This window comes from Adiantum capillus-veneris, chromosome 21 (assembly GCF_014529385.1).
Source record: "Adiantum capillus-veneris isolate H3 chromosome 21, ASM1452938v2, whole genome shotgun sequence".
Taxonomy (NCBI): Eukaryota; Viridiplantae; Streptophyta; class Polypodiopsida; order Polypodiales; family Pteridaceae; genus Adiantum; species Adiantum capillus-veneris.
Window position 1 is genome coordinate 28,992,203 of NC_140951.1, and position 8,908 is coordinate 29,001,110.

Below are 8,908 nucleotides of genomic sequence, written 5' to 3' on the forward strand. Positions count from 1 at the left end.
TGTGCTTCAAACAATTTCTGGCTATGGCTGAAAATGTCTCGAAATGTACTATGGGCACCCTCCGTTCCGATCGAGGGGGGGAGTATATGTCTCATGAATTTCATCCATTTCTGGCTAGTCGTGGGATAAAACACCAATGTACAGTGCCTTATACACCTTAGCAAAATGGTGTTGCTGAGAGGAAAAACAGGTCACTGACGGAAATGGCACGATGTATGGTCAAAAGTCAAGCTTTGCCACATTCTTTTTGGCTTGAGGCCATTATGTGTGCCACTTATGTACTTAACAGGTGTCCTACGAAAGCTTTGCAGTCTATTACTCCATATGAAGCATGGCATGATAGAAAACCTTCTATTGAGCACATGCGTGTTTTTGGCTGTTTGGCATATGCTTTGGTGTCACACGTGCAACGTAGAAAATTGGACAATAAGGCTGTCAAATGTATTTTTGTTGGTTATAGTGCTGAAAGCAAAGGTTACAGGTTGTATCATCCGCAAACAAAACGTATTCTGGTTTCTCGGGATGTAGTGTTTGTGGAAGATTCTGTTCAGCCCTTGCTGTCATGTACTAGAGACAGTAATGTAAGCTCGCAGGACATTTATGACTTTGTTGCCTCTTTTCAGTGGTGGAAATACGAATGTAAGTTCCAATGAGGCAAATGTAAAGCCTATGGGGGTTCTGAATTTTTTTTAGATCAGCCTATTACTGATGCTGATGTACTTGATGAGGAAAGGGCTGAAAATGAGCAGGCTAGAGGTATGCCAAAATGGCTGGTGCACACTTTGCGTGACAGTAAATTGGATGCACCTTTGTCTAGTCGTACTCGTTCAGGCTCTCGCCATGCATCTAATGCATCAGATTGTTATGCTTTGGCTGTTTCTAGTTTACATGATGTTGAGGAGCCTCTATCTTTTGATGAAGCACAGAATTCAGAAAATTGGATGGCTACCATGCAATCAAAATATGATGCACTTATAGAGAATGACACATGGACTTTATGTGATTTGCCTCCTGGCAAAAAGGCCATTGGTACGAAGTGGGTTTACAAGTTGAAACGCAAGCCGGATGGTGAGATCGATCGCCATAAGGCTCTACTTGTTGCAAAGGGTTATGAAGAGCAAAAAGGCATAGATTATGAAGAGACTTTTGCTCCCACTTGTCGTATGACTACTGTGCGTTTTCTTGTTACCATATACATGTGGTAGTGATGTGTATGAACACACTAGGACCGCCGGGGCATTTTTTCCCTCTTTAGGAGGTTTTTTCCCCCGTGCATTGTATATACGCCCATCACTCTAGGGCTATCTATCTTTCCATTGCACACTAAGTAACACACTCTCTATTGTGTGCCTTGAGCTTCCTTCGTCTTCTCCAAGCTGTGTGTTTCTCTACAACCCTAATTCCAACAATTGGTATTAGAGCAGGTCACGTCCTCCCGGGCTTAGTCGCCAGTTGCTCCAGCACACGCCTGCTAACTTTCTCCGATTTCAGTGAGCTTTGGCGAGCGTTCGCAGGTCGACAAATATTTTGGGTGAGCTTGAAGAGCTCGGTCTGCTCAGAATTTTGATTTGGGCTCATTTCGGCCTCCGTTTCCACTACAGGCAGTACTGCACAGGCTATTTCGTCATTTTGTGTAGATTTTCTGTAAGTGCCGTTTTCTGCATAACAGGTGCCTTATAGTCTTCTACGGTTTGTGCTATATAGCACAAGTTGTTCCCGCTCCATTTCTCCTATTTTCGGGCAGTTTTCACATCAGGTGCAGCATTTACCATGGCTGACAACAACAACACAGATGTCTTCAAGATGTTTGCTGCTGAGGACAGGTTGGATGGGGACAACTACCCTATGTGGGCTTATATGATGCAACATGTTCTTGTGTCAAAAGGTGTCTGGAACATTGTGCAGGGCATTGATGTACGTCCTGGTTCTGAAGATGTAGGCGATGTTGAGGATGTTGCAGGTCTTGCTACAAGGATTGCAGCTGTTAGAGTTGTTTTGCCTACGGCAGAACAAGCTCGTTGGGATGTTAAGGATGCGCAGGCTCATGCATTGATTGCGTTGTCTGTGAAGCGCACCATTATTCCTCACATCCGTTCAGCAAAATCTGCAAAACAGGCTTGGGATATTCTAGCAGGTCTTTATGCAAGCCGCAATGAGGCTAAAATTGCTTTGCTGCGTAAAGAGCTAGAGTCGAAGATTATGCAAGAGGAAGATGATATGGACACTTTCCTTGCTAGTGTCAAGGATATCAATGAGCAACTCATTTCTGCAGGTGAAGTCATTTCGGACAGTTCCCTTGTGCAGACTGTTCTTGATGCCTTACCAGATTCCTACCAGACTTTTGCTAGTACTTGGAGATTGATGACCCAAGGAAATCCTGAAGTTGTCAAGTTTGATGCATTATGCACATTGCTGTTGCAAGAGTTTCTTTCTAGAAAAAACAGGACTTGGCAGCGTGCAGTTGAATAGGCTTTTATTGCTTCTCAAAGAAAGGGTGGTAATAGTAATGCAGCCACTTCTTATGGTTCTGCCGTGAGTGGCAAAAATTCTGTTCCTAATGCTTCTGGTGGTAGCACTTCGTCTGGCAATTCTGGTGATAAGGGCAAAAAGAAGATGCGTTGCCATTATTGTAAAGCCAATGATCACTTGATCAAGTCGTGTCCTAAGTTGAAGGCCAAAGACGCTAAGAAGAAAGAGGGTGGTTCCACTGTAAATGCTGGTTCCACTACAAATGCAGCCATTGTTGAGTCTTCTGTGAAAGGAGATTGTGATGCTGATGTTGATACAGAATGGGCTTTTAGTGCAGAGTGCACTTACAATCCTGCTGTCCATGATGCATGCTTGTCAGTTGCTGCAGATTCACATGTGTGGTATTTCGACAGTGGTGCTACAAAGCACATTACCTCACATCGTGAATTGTTTACCTCTCTCGAGTCTGTCCCTCATGGGAATTCAGTCACTTGTGCCAACAACGCCTCTTATCCAGTTCAGGGAGTTGGAAAGATTGTGCTCACTGCTACTAATGGCAGTTCCTTCACACTTGTTGATGCACTTTATGTACCTAGGATCAAGAAGAATCTCTTGTCTGTATCCGCACTTGCTAGACTTGGACTTGTAGTCAAATTTGTGGATGACAGATGTACAGTTCATGATCTCAGTTTTGGTGATGAAATTGTTGCATCTGGGCTTTTGTGCCGTGGGCTGTATAAGCTCACTTTGTATGACAAGTGTGGACAAAATTTTGCAAATGCTGTTGCAGATTCAAGGGCTATTTCAGATGCAAAACTTTGGCATGCACGTTTTGGTCATCTGAATTTTGCCAGTTTGCTGCGTTTGCAGAAATCTGATATGGTTGCTTCTTTGCCGCCTCTTGAAGCACCTGTCAAACATGTTTGTGAAGGCTGTATTCTGGGTAAAATGCAGCGTTCTAAGATTCCAAAGGATGGTTCAGTTAGGGCCACATGCAGGTTGCAGCTTGTGCATAGTGATGTTTGTGGGCCCATGCAAACTCCGTCCTTGGGCAATTACCTGTACTTCGTGACTTTCATTGATGATTACTCCAGGCATGCATGGGTATTTCCGCTTAAAGCGAAGTCCGAAGTTTTTATGTGCTTCAAACAATTTTTGGCTATGGCTGAAAATGTCTCAAAATGTACTATGGGCACCCTCCGTTCCGATCGAGGGGGGGAGTATATGTCTCATGAATTTAATGCTTTTCTGGCTAGTCGTGGGATAAAACACCAATGTACAGTGCCTTATACACCTCAGCAAAATGGTGTTGCTGAGAGGAAAAACAGGTCACTAACAGAAATGGCACGATGTATGGTCAAAAGTCAAGCTTTGCCGCATTCTTTTTGGCTTGAGGCCATCATGTGTGCCACTTATGTACTTAACAGGTGTCCTACGAAAGATTTGCAGTCTATTACTCCATATGAAGCATGGCATGATAGAAAGACTTCTATTGAGCACATGCGTGTTTTTGGCTGTTTGGCATATGCTTTGGTGCCACAAGTGCAGCGCAAAAAATTGGATGATAAGGCTGTCAAATGTATTTTTGTTGGTTATAGTGCTGAAAGCAAAGGTTACAGGTTGTATCATCTGCAAACAAAACGTATTCTGGTTTCACGGGATGTAGTGTTTGTGGAAGACTCTGTTCAGCCCTTGCTGTCATGTACTAGAGACAGTAATGTAAGCTCACAGGACATTTATGACACTTTGTTGCCTCTTTTCAGTGGTGGAAATACGAATGTAAGTTCCAATGAGGCAAATGTACAGCCTATGGGGGTTTCTGAAAATGTTTTAGAACAGCCTATTACTGATGCAAATGTACATGATGTACTTGATGAGGAACGGGCTGAAAATGAGCAGGCTAGAGGTATGCCAAAATGGCTGGTGCACACTTTGCGTGACAGTAAATTGGATGCACCTTTATCTAGTCGTACTCGTGCAGGCTCTCGCCATGCATCTTATGCATCAGATTTTTATGCTTTGGCTGTGTCTAGTTTACATGATGTTGAGGAGCCTCTGTCTTTTGATGAAGCACAGAATTTAGAAAATTGGATTGCTGCCATGAAATTAGAATATGATGCACTTATAGAGAATGACACATGGACTTTATGTGATTTGCCTCCTGGCAAAAAGGCCATTGGTACGAAGTGGGTTTACAAGTTGAAACGCAAGCCGGATGGTGAGATCGATCGCCATAAGGCTCGACTTGTTGCAAAGGGTTATGCACAAAAAAAAGGCATAGATTATGAAGAGACTTTTGCTCCCACTTGTCGTATGACTACTATGCGTTTTCTATGTGCATTGGCAGCTCATTTTGGTTGGGATGTACATCAATCAGACATTGTTACTGCTTTCTTGAATGGTGACATATTTAAGGAAGTTTATGTAACGCAGCCTCGCGGTTTTGTCATAAAAGGACAAGAGGACAAAGTGTGCAAATGTAAGAAGGCTTTGTATGGGTTGAAGCAATCTCCTCGTGCTTGGTATGAGAAATCTGACATTCATTTGGTTAAATGAGGCTTTCGTAACAGTCCAACAGAAAGCACATTGTATGTAAAGCGTGAGGATGATGTATTTCTCATTGTGGTTCTTTATGTTGATGATTTGCTGATCACTGGACCAAACGAGAGACATATTGCTGAATTTAAGGCTGATTTGAATGCCACTTTCAAGATGAAAGATTTGGGGCTGTTGCATCATTACTTGGGTATACGGTTTAAGCACTGTGATGGTGGTATTGCCTTGTGTCAGAAAAGTTACATAGAGACATTGCTATGTAAGTTTGGACTTGAGGATTGCAAACCTATTGCCACTCCCATGGAAACAGGTTTGAAGTTGAGTCTACATGATGCTGGCGATCCTGCTGATGTCACTCTTTACCAAACTGCTGTTGGCTGCCTCATTTATGTATGCAACACGAGGCCAGATATTCAGTTTGCAGTCTCGCAGGTCAGCAGATTTATGCATAGCCCAGGTTCTAAGCATTGGCAGGCTGTCAAGAGGATTTTCCGCTACCTTAGTGGCACTTTACATCTTGGCTTGTTTTATCCCAAGGGGGGATCATTGCTGCCAGACTTACATGCTTTTTCGGACTCAGATTGGGCTGGTTGTTTTGACACGCGAGTGTCCACAAGTGGTTTTTGTTTCATGCTTGGCAGTTCATGTATATCATGGTTGAGCAAGAAGCAACCTACTGTGGCCACTTCGAGTTGTGAGGCTGAGTACAGGGCAGTCTTCACAGCTACGATTGAGTGTGTATGGCTCAGACGCCTTATGGCTGACTTGGGTGTTGGACAGGACACTGCCAACACTATCTACACTGACAGTCAGAGCGCATTGGCAGTTGCGAGGAACCCAATTTTTCATGCTCGCACAAAGCACATTGAGGTGCATTACCACTATGTCAGGGAGAGGCTCTCACCAGGAGAGATCAGCTTGGCTTATGTGCCAACACAGGACAACCTTGCAGATCTTTTCACAAAGGCATTGTCTCGTGAGAAGCTTGAAGCTTTCCGCAAAGCTTTGGGCTTACTCCCCTTTGTGGACTGATCCTGTCCTCAGGGCATGGCACTTCCCTTTACTCATGTGCCAGCTCTCGTTCACCGCATCACTCCAGGGGGGATTTGTTACCATATACATGTGGTAGTGATGTGTGTGAACACACTAGGACTGCCGGGGCATTTTTTCCCTCTTTAGGAGGTTTTTCCCCCCGTGCATTGTATATACGCCCATCACTCTAGGGCTATCTATCTTTCCATTGCACACTAAGTAACACACTCTCTATTGTGTGCCTTGAGCTTCCTTCATCTTCTCCAAGCTGTGTGTGTTTCTCTGCAACCCTAATTCCAACATTTCTATGTGCATTGGCAGCATATTTTGGTTGGGATGTACATCAATCAGACATTGTTACTGCTTTCTTGAATGGTGACATATTTGAGGAAGTTTATGTAACGCAAACTCGCGGTTTTGTCATAAAAGGACAAGAGGACAAAGTGTGCAAATGTAAGAAGGCTTTGTATGGGTTGAAGCAATCTCCTTGTGTTTGGAGGGTGATGTACTTCTCATTGTGGTTCTTTATGTTGATGATTTGCTGATCACTGGACCAAATGAGAGACATATTGCTGAATTTAAGGCTGATTTGAATACTACTTTCAAGATGAAAGATTTGGGGCTGTTGCATCATTATTTGGGTATACAGTTTAAGAGTGTGATGGTGGTATTGCCTTGTGTCAGAAAAGTTACATAGAGACATTGCTATGTAAGTTTGGACTTGAGGATTGCAAACCTATTGCCACTCCCATGGAAACAGGTTTGAAGTTGAGCCTTCATGATGTTGGTGATCCTGCTGATGTCACTCTTTACCAAACTGCTGTTGGCTGCCTCATTTATGTATGCAACACGATGCCGGATATTCAGTTTGCAGTCTCACAGGTTAGCAGATTTATGCATAACCCAGGGTCTAAGCATTGGAAGGCTGTCAGGAGGATTTTCTGCTACCTTAGTGGCAGTTTACATCTTGGCTTGTTTTATCCCAAGGGGGGATCATTGCCGCCAGACTTACATGCTTTTTCGGACTCAGATTGGGCTGGTTGTTTTGACACGCGAGTGTTCACAAGTGGTTTTTGTTTCATGCTTGGCAGTTCATGTATATCATGGTTGAGCAAGAAGCAACCTACTGTGGCCACTTCGAGTTGTGAGGCTGAGTACAGGGCAGTCTTCACAGCTACGGTTGAGTGTGTATGTCTTAGACGCCTTATGGCTGATTTGGGTGTTGGACAAGACACTGCCAACACTATCTACACTGACAGTCAGAGCGCATTGGCAGTTGCGAGGAACCTTGTTTTTCATGCTCACACAAAGCACATTGAGGTGCATTACCACTATGTGAGGGAGAGGCTCTCAGCAGGAGAGATCAGCTTGGCTTATGTGCCAACACAAGACAACCTTGCAGATCTTTTCACAAAGGCATTTGTCTCGTGAGAAGCTTGAAGCTTTCGGCAAAGCTTTGGGCTTACTCCCCTTTGTGGACTGATCCTGTCCTCAGGGCATGGCACTTCCCTTTACTCATGTGCCAGCTCTCGTTCACCGCATCACTCCAGGGGGGATTTGTTACCATATACATGTGGTAGTGATGTGTGTGAACACACTAGGACCGCCGGGGCATTTTTTCCCTCTTTAGGAGGTTTTTCCCCTCGTGCATTGTATATACGCCCATAACTCTAGGGCTATCTATCTTTCCATTGCACACTAGGTAACACACTCTCTATTGTGTGCCTTGAGCTTCCTTCGTCTTTTCCAAGCTGTGTGTGTTTCTCTGCAACCCTAATTCCAACAATACAAACTTTTGGTTGGACAAGATATAGTGACAACTAGGCAAGAAGCTACTTTGGAGCTTGTGCCTTTTCACATAGTGCCCAAGGTGGCTCCATGTGTGGATGAGGGGGATGATAGCCACTTACACGTGGACATAGGTAAGAACATCCTAAAGACCACAGGGGTCTTTAGCTGCTTTGAAGTGTTCTTGATAACATCTTTTTTTGTTGTTATGCATCGTTTTACATAGATAACATTATTAAGACATGGGATCTCTTGTGGAAAGACCACAGGGGTCTTTAGCTCCTTTGAAGTGTTCTTGATAACATCTTTTTTTGTTGTTATGCATCGTTTTACATAGATAACATTATTAAGACATGGGATCTCTGGTGAAAAGATATTAACAAAAAATATGAGTTAGCCTTGCAAAACCAACCATAGTTAAAGTCACCGTCGGGACTTGCTCGTTTCTTTTGTCGCTCGAAAAAACTCACTCGCCATATTGTAAGACTTACCATTACATGCCAGCTATCCCAATTGTAATGCTAACCACATACAACAAGAGGGTGCCCAAACTCGTAAGAGATGCAAATAATTGTCACAAAATTACAAGAAGAGAATACGGGTATACCAATAATTGTGAGGATGTTAAAATAAATGGCGTTTGTTGCAAAGGTATAAGAGCGAGATGAGGAGATTTAAATGAAATGCTATCTTATTGTGGAGATGCATAAAGAAGAGAAGGAGAGCAAACGGAAATGTAGATCCTTGAACTAAGGTTGGTGGTAAGAGGACTCCACCATAGGATTGTCTTATGGCGCTAAAACTTATCTTCTCTTCTCTCGCGTCTAACAAGATTCCTGACAACGATCTGATGGGCCTCGAGACTATTTGAGACCCCCTTGTCAGGTGGGATTGACGATCCACAATCTTTGGAAGATGTAAACTGTCTGTTTATTCAGACAGTTTGTTTGACGATCCACAATCTTTGGAAGATGTAAATTGTCTGTTTATTCTCAAGAATAAAAAGATTCTGGCCGGGTTGAGCCCCCACGACTTGACTCCACCACCTACCACATCGGAGACT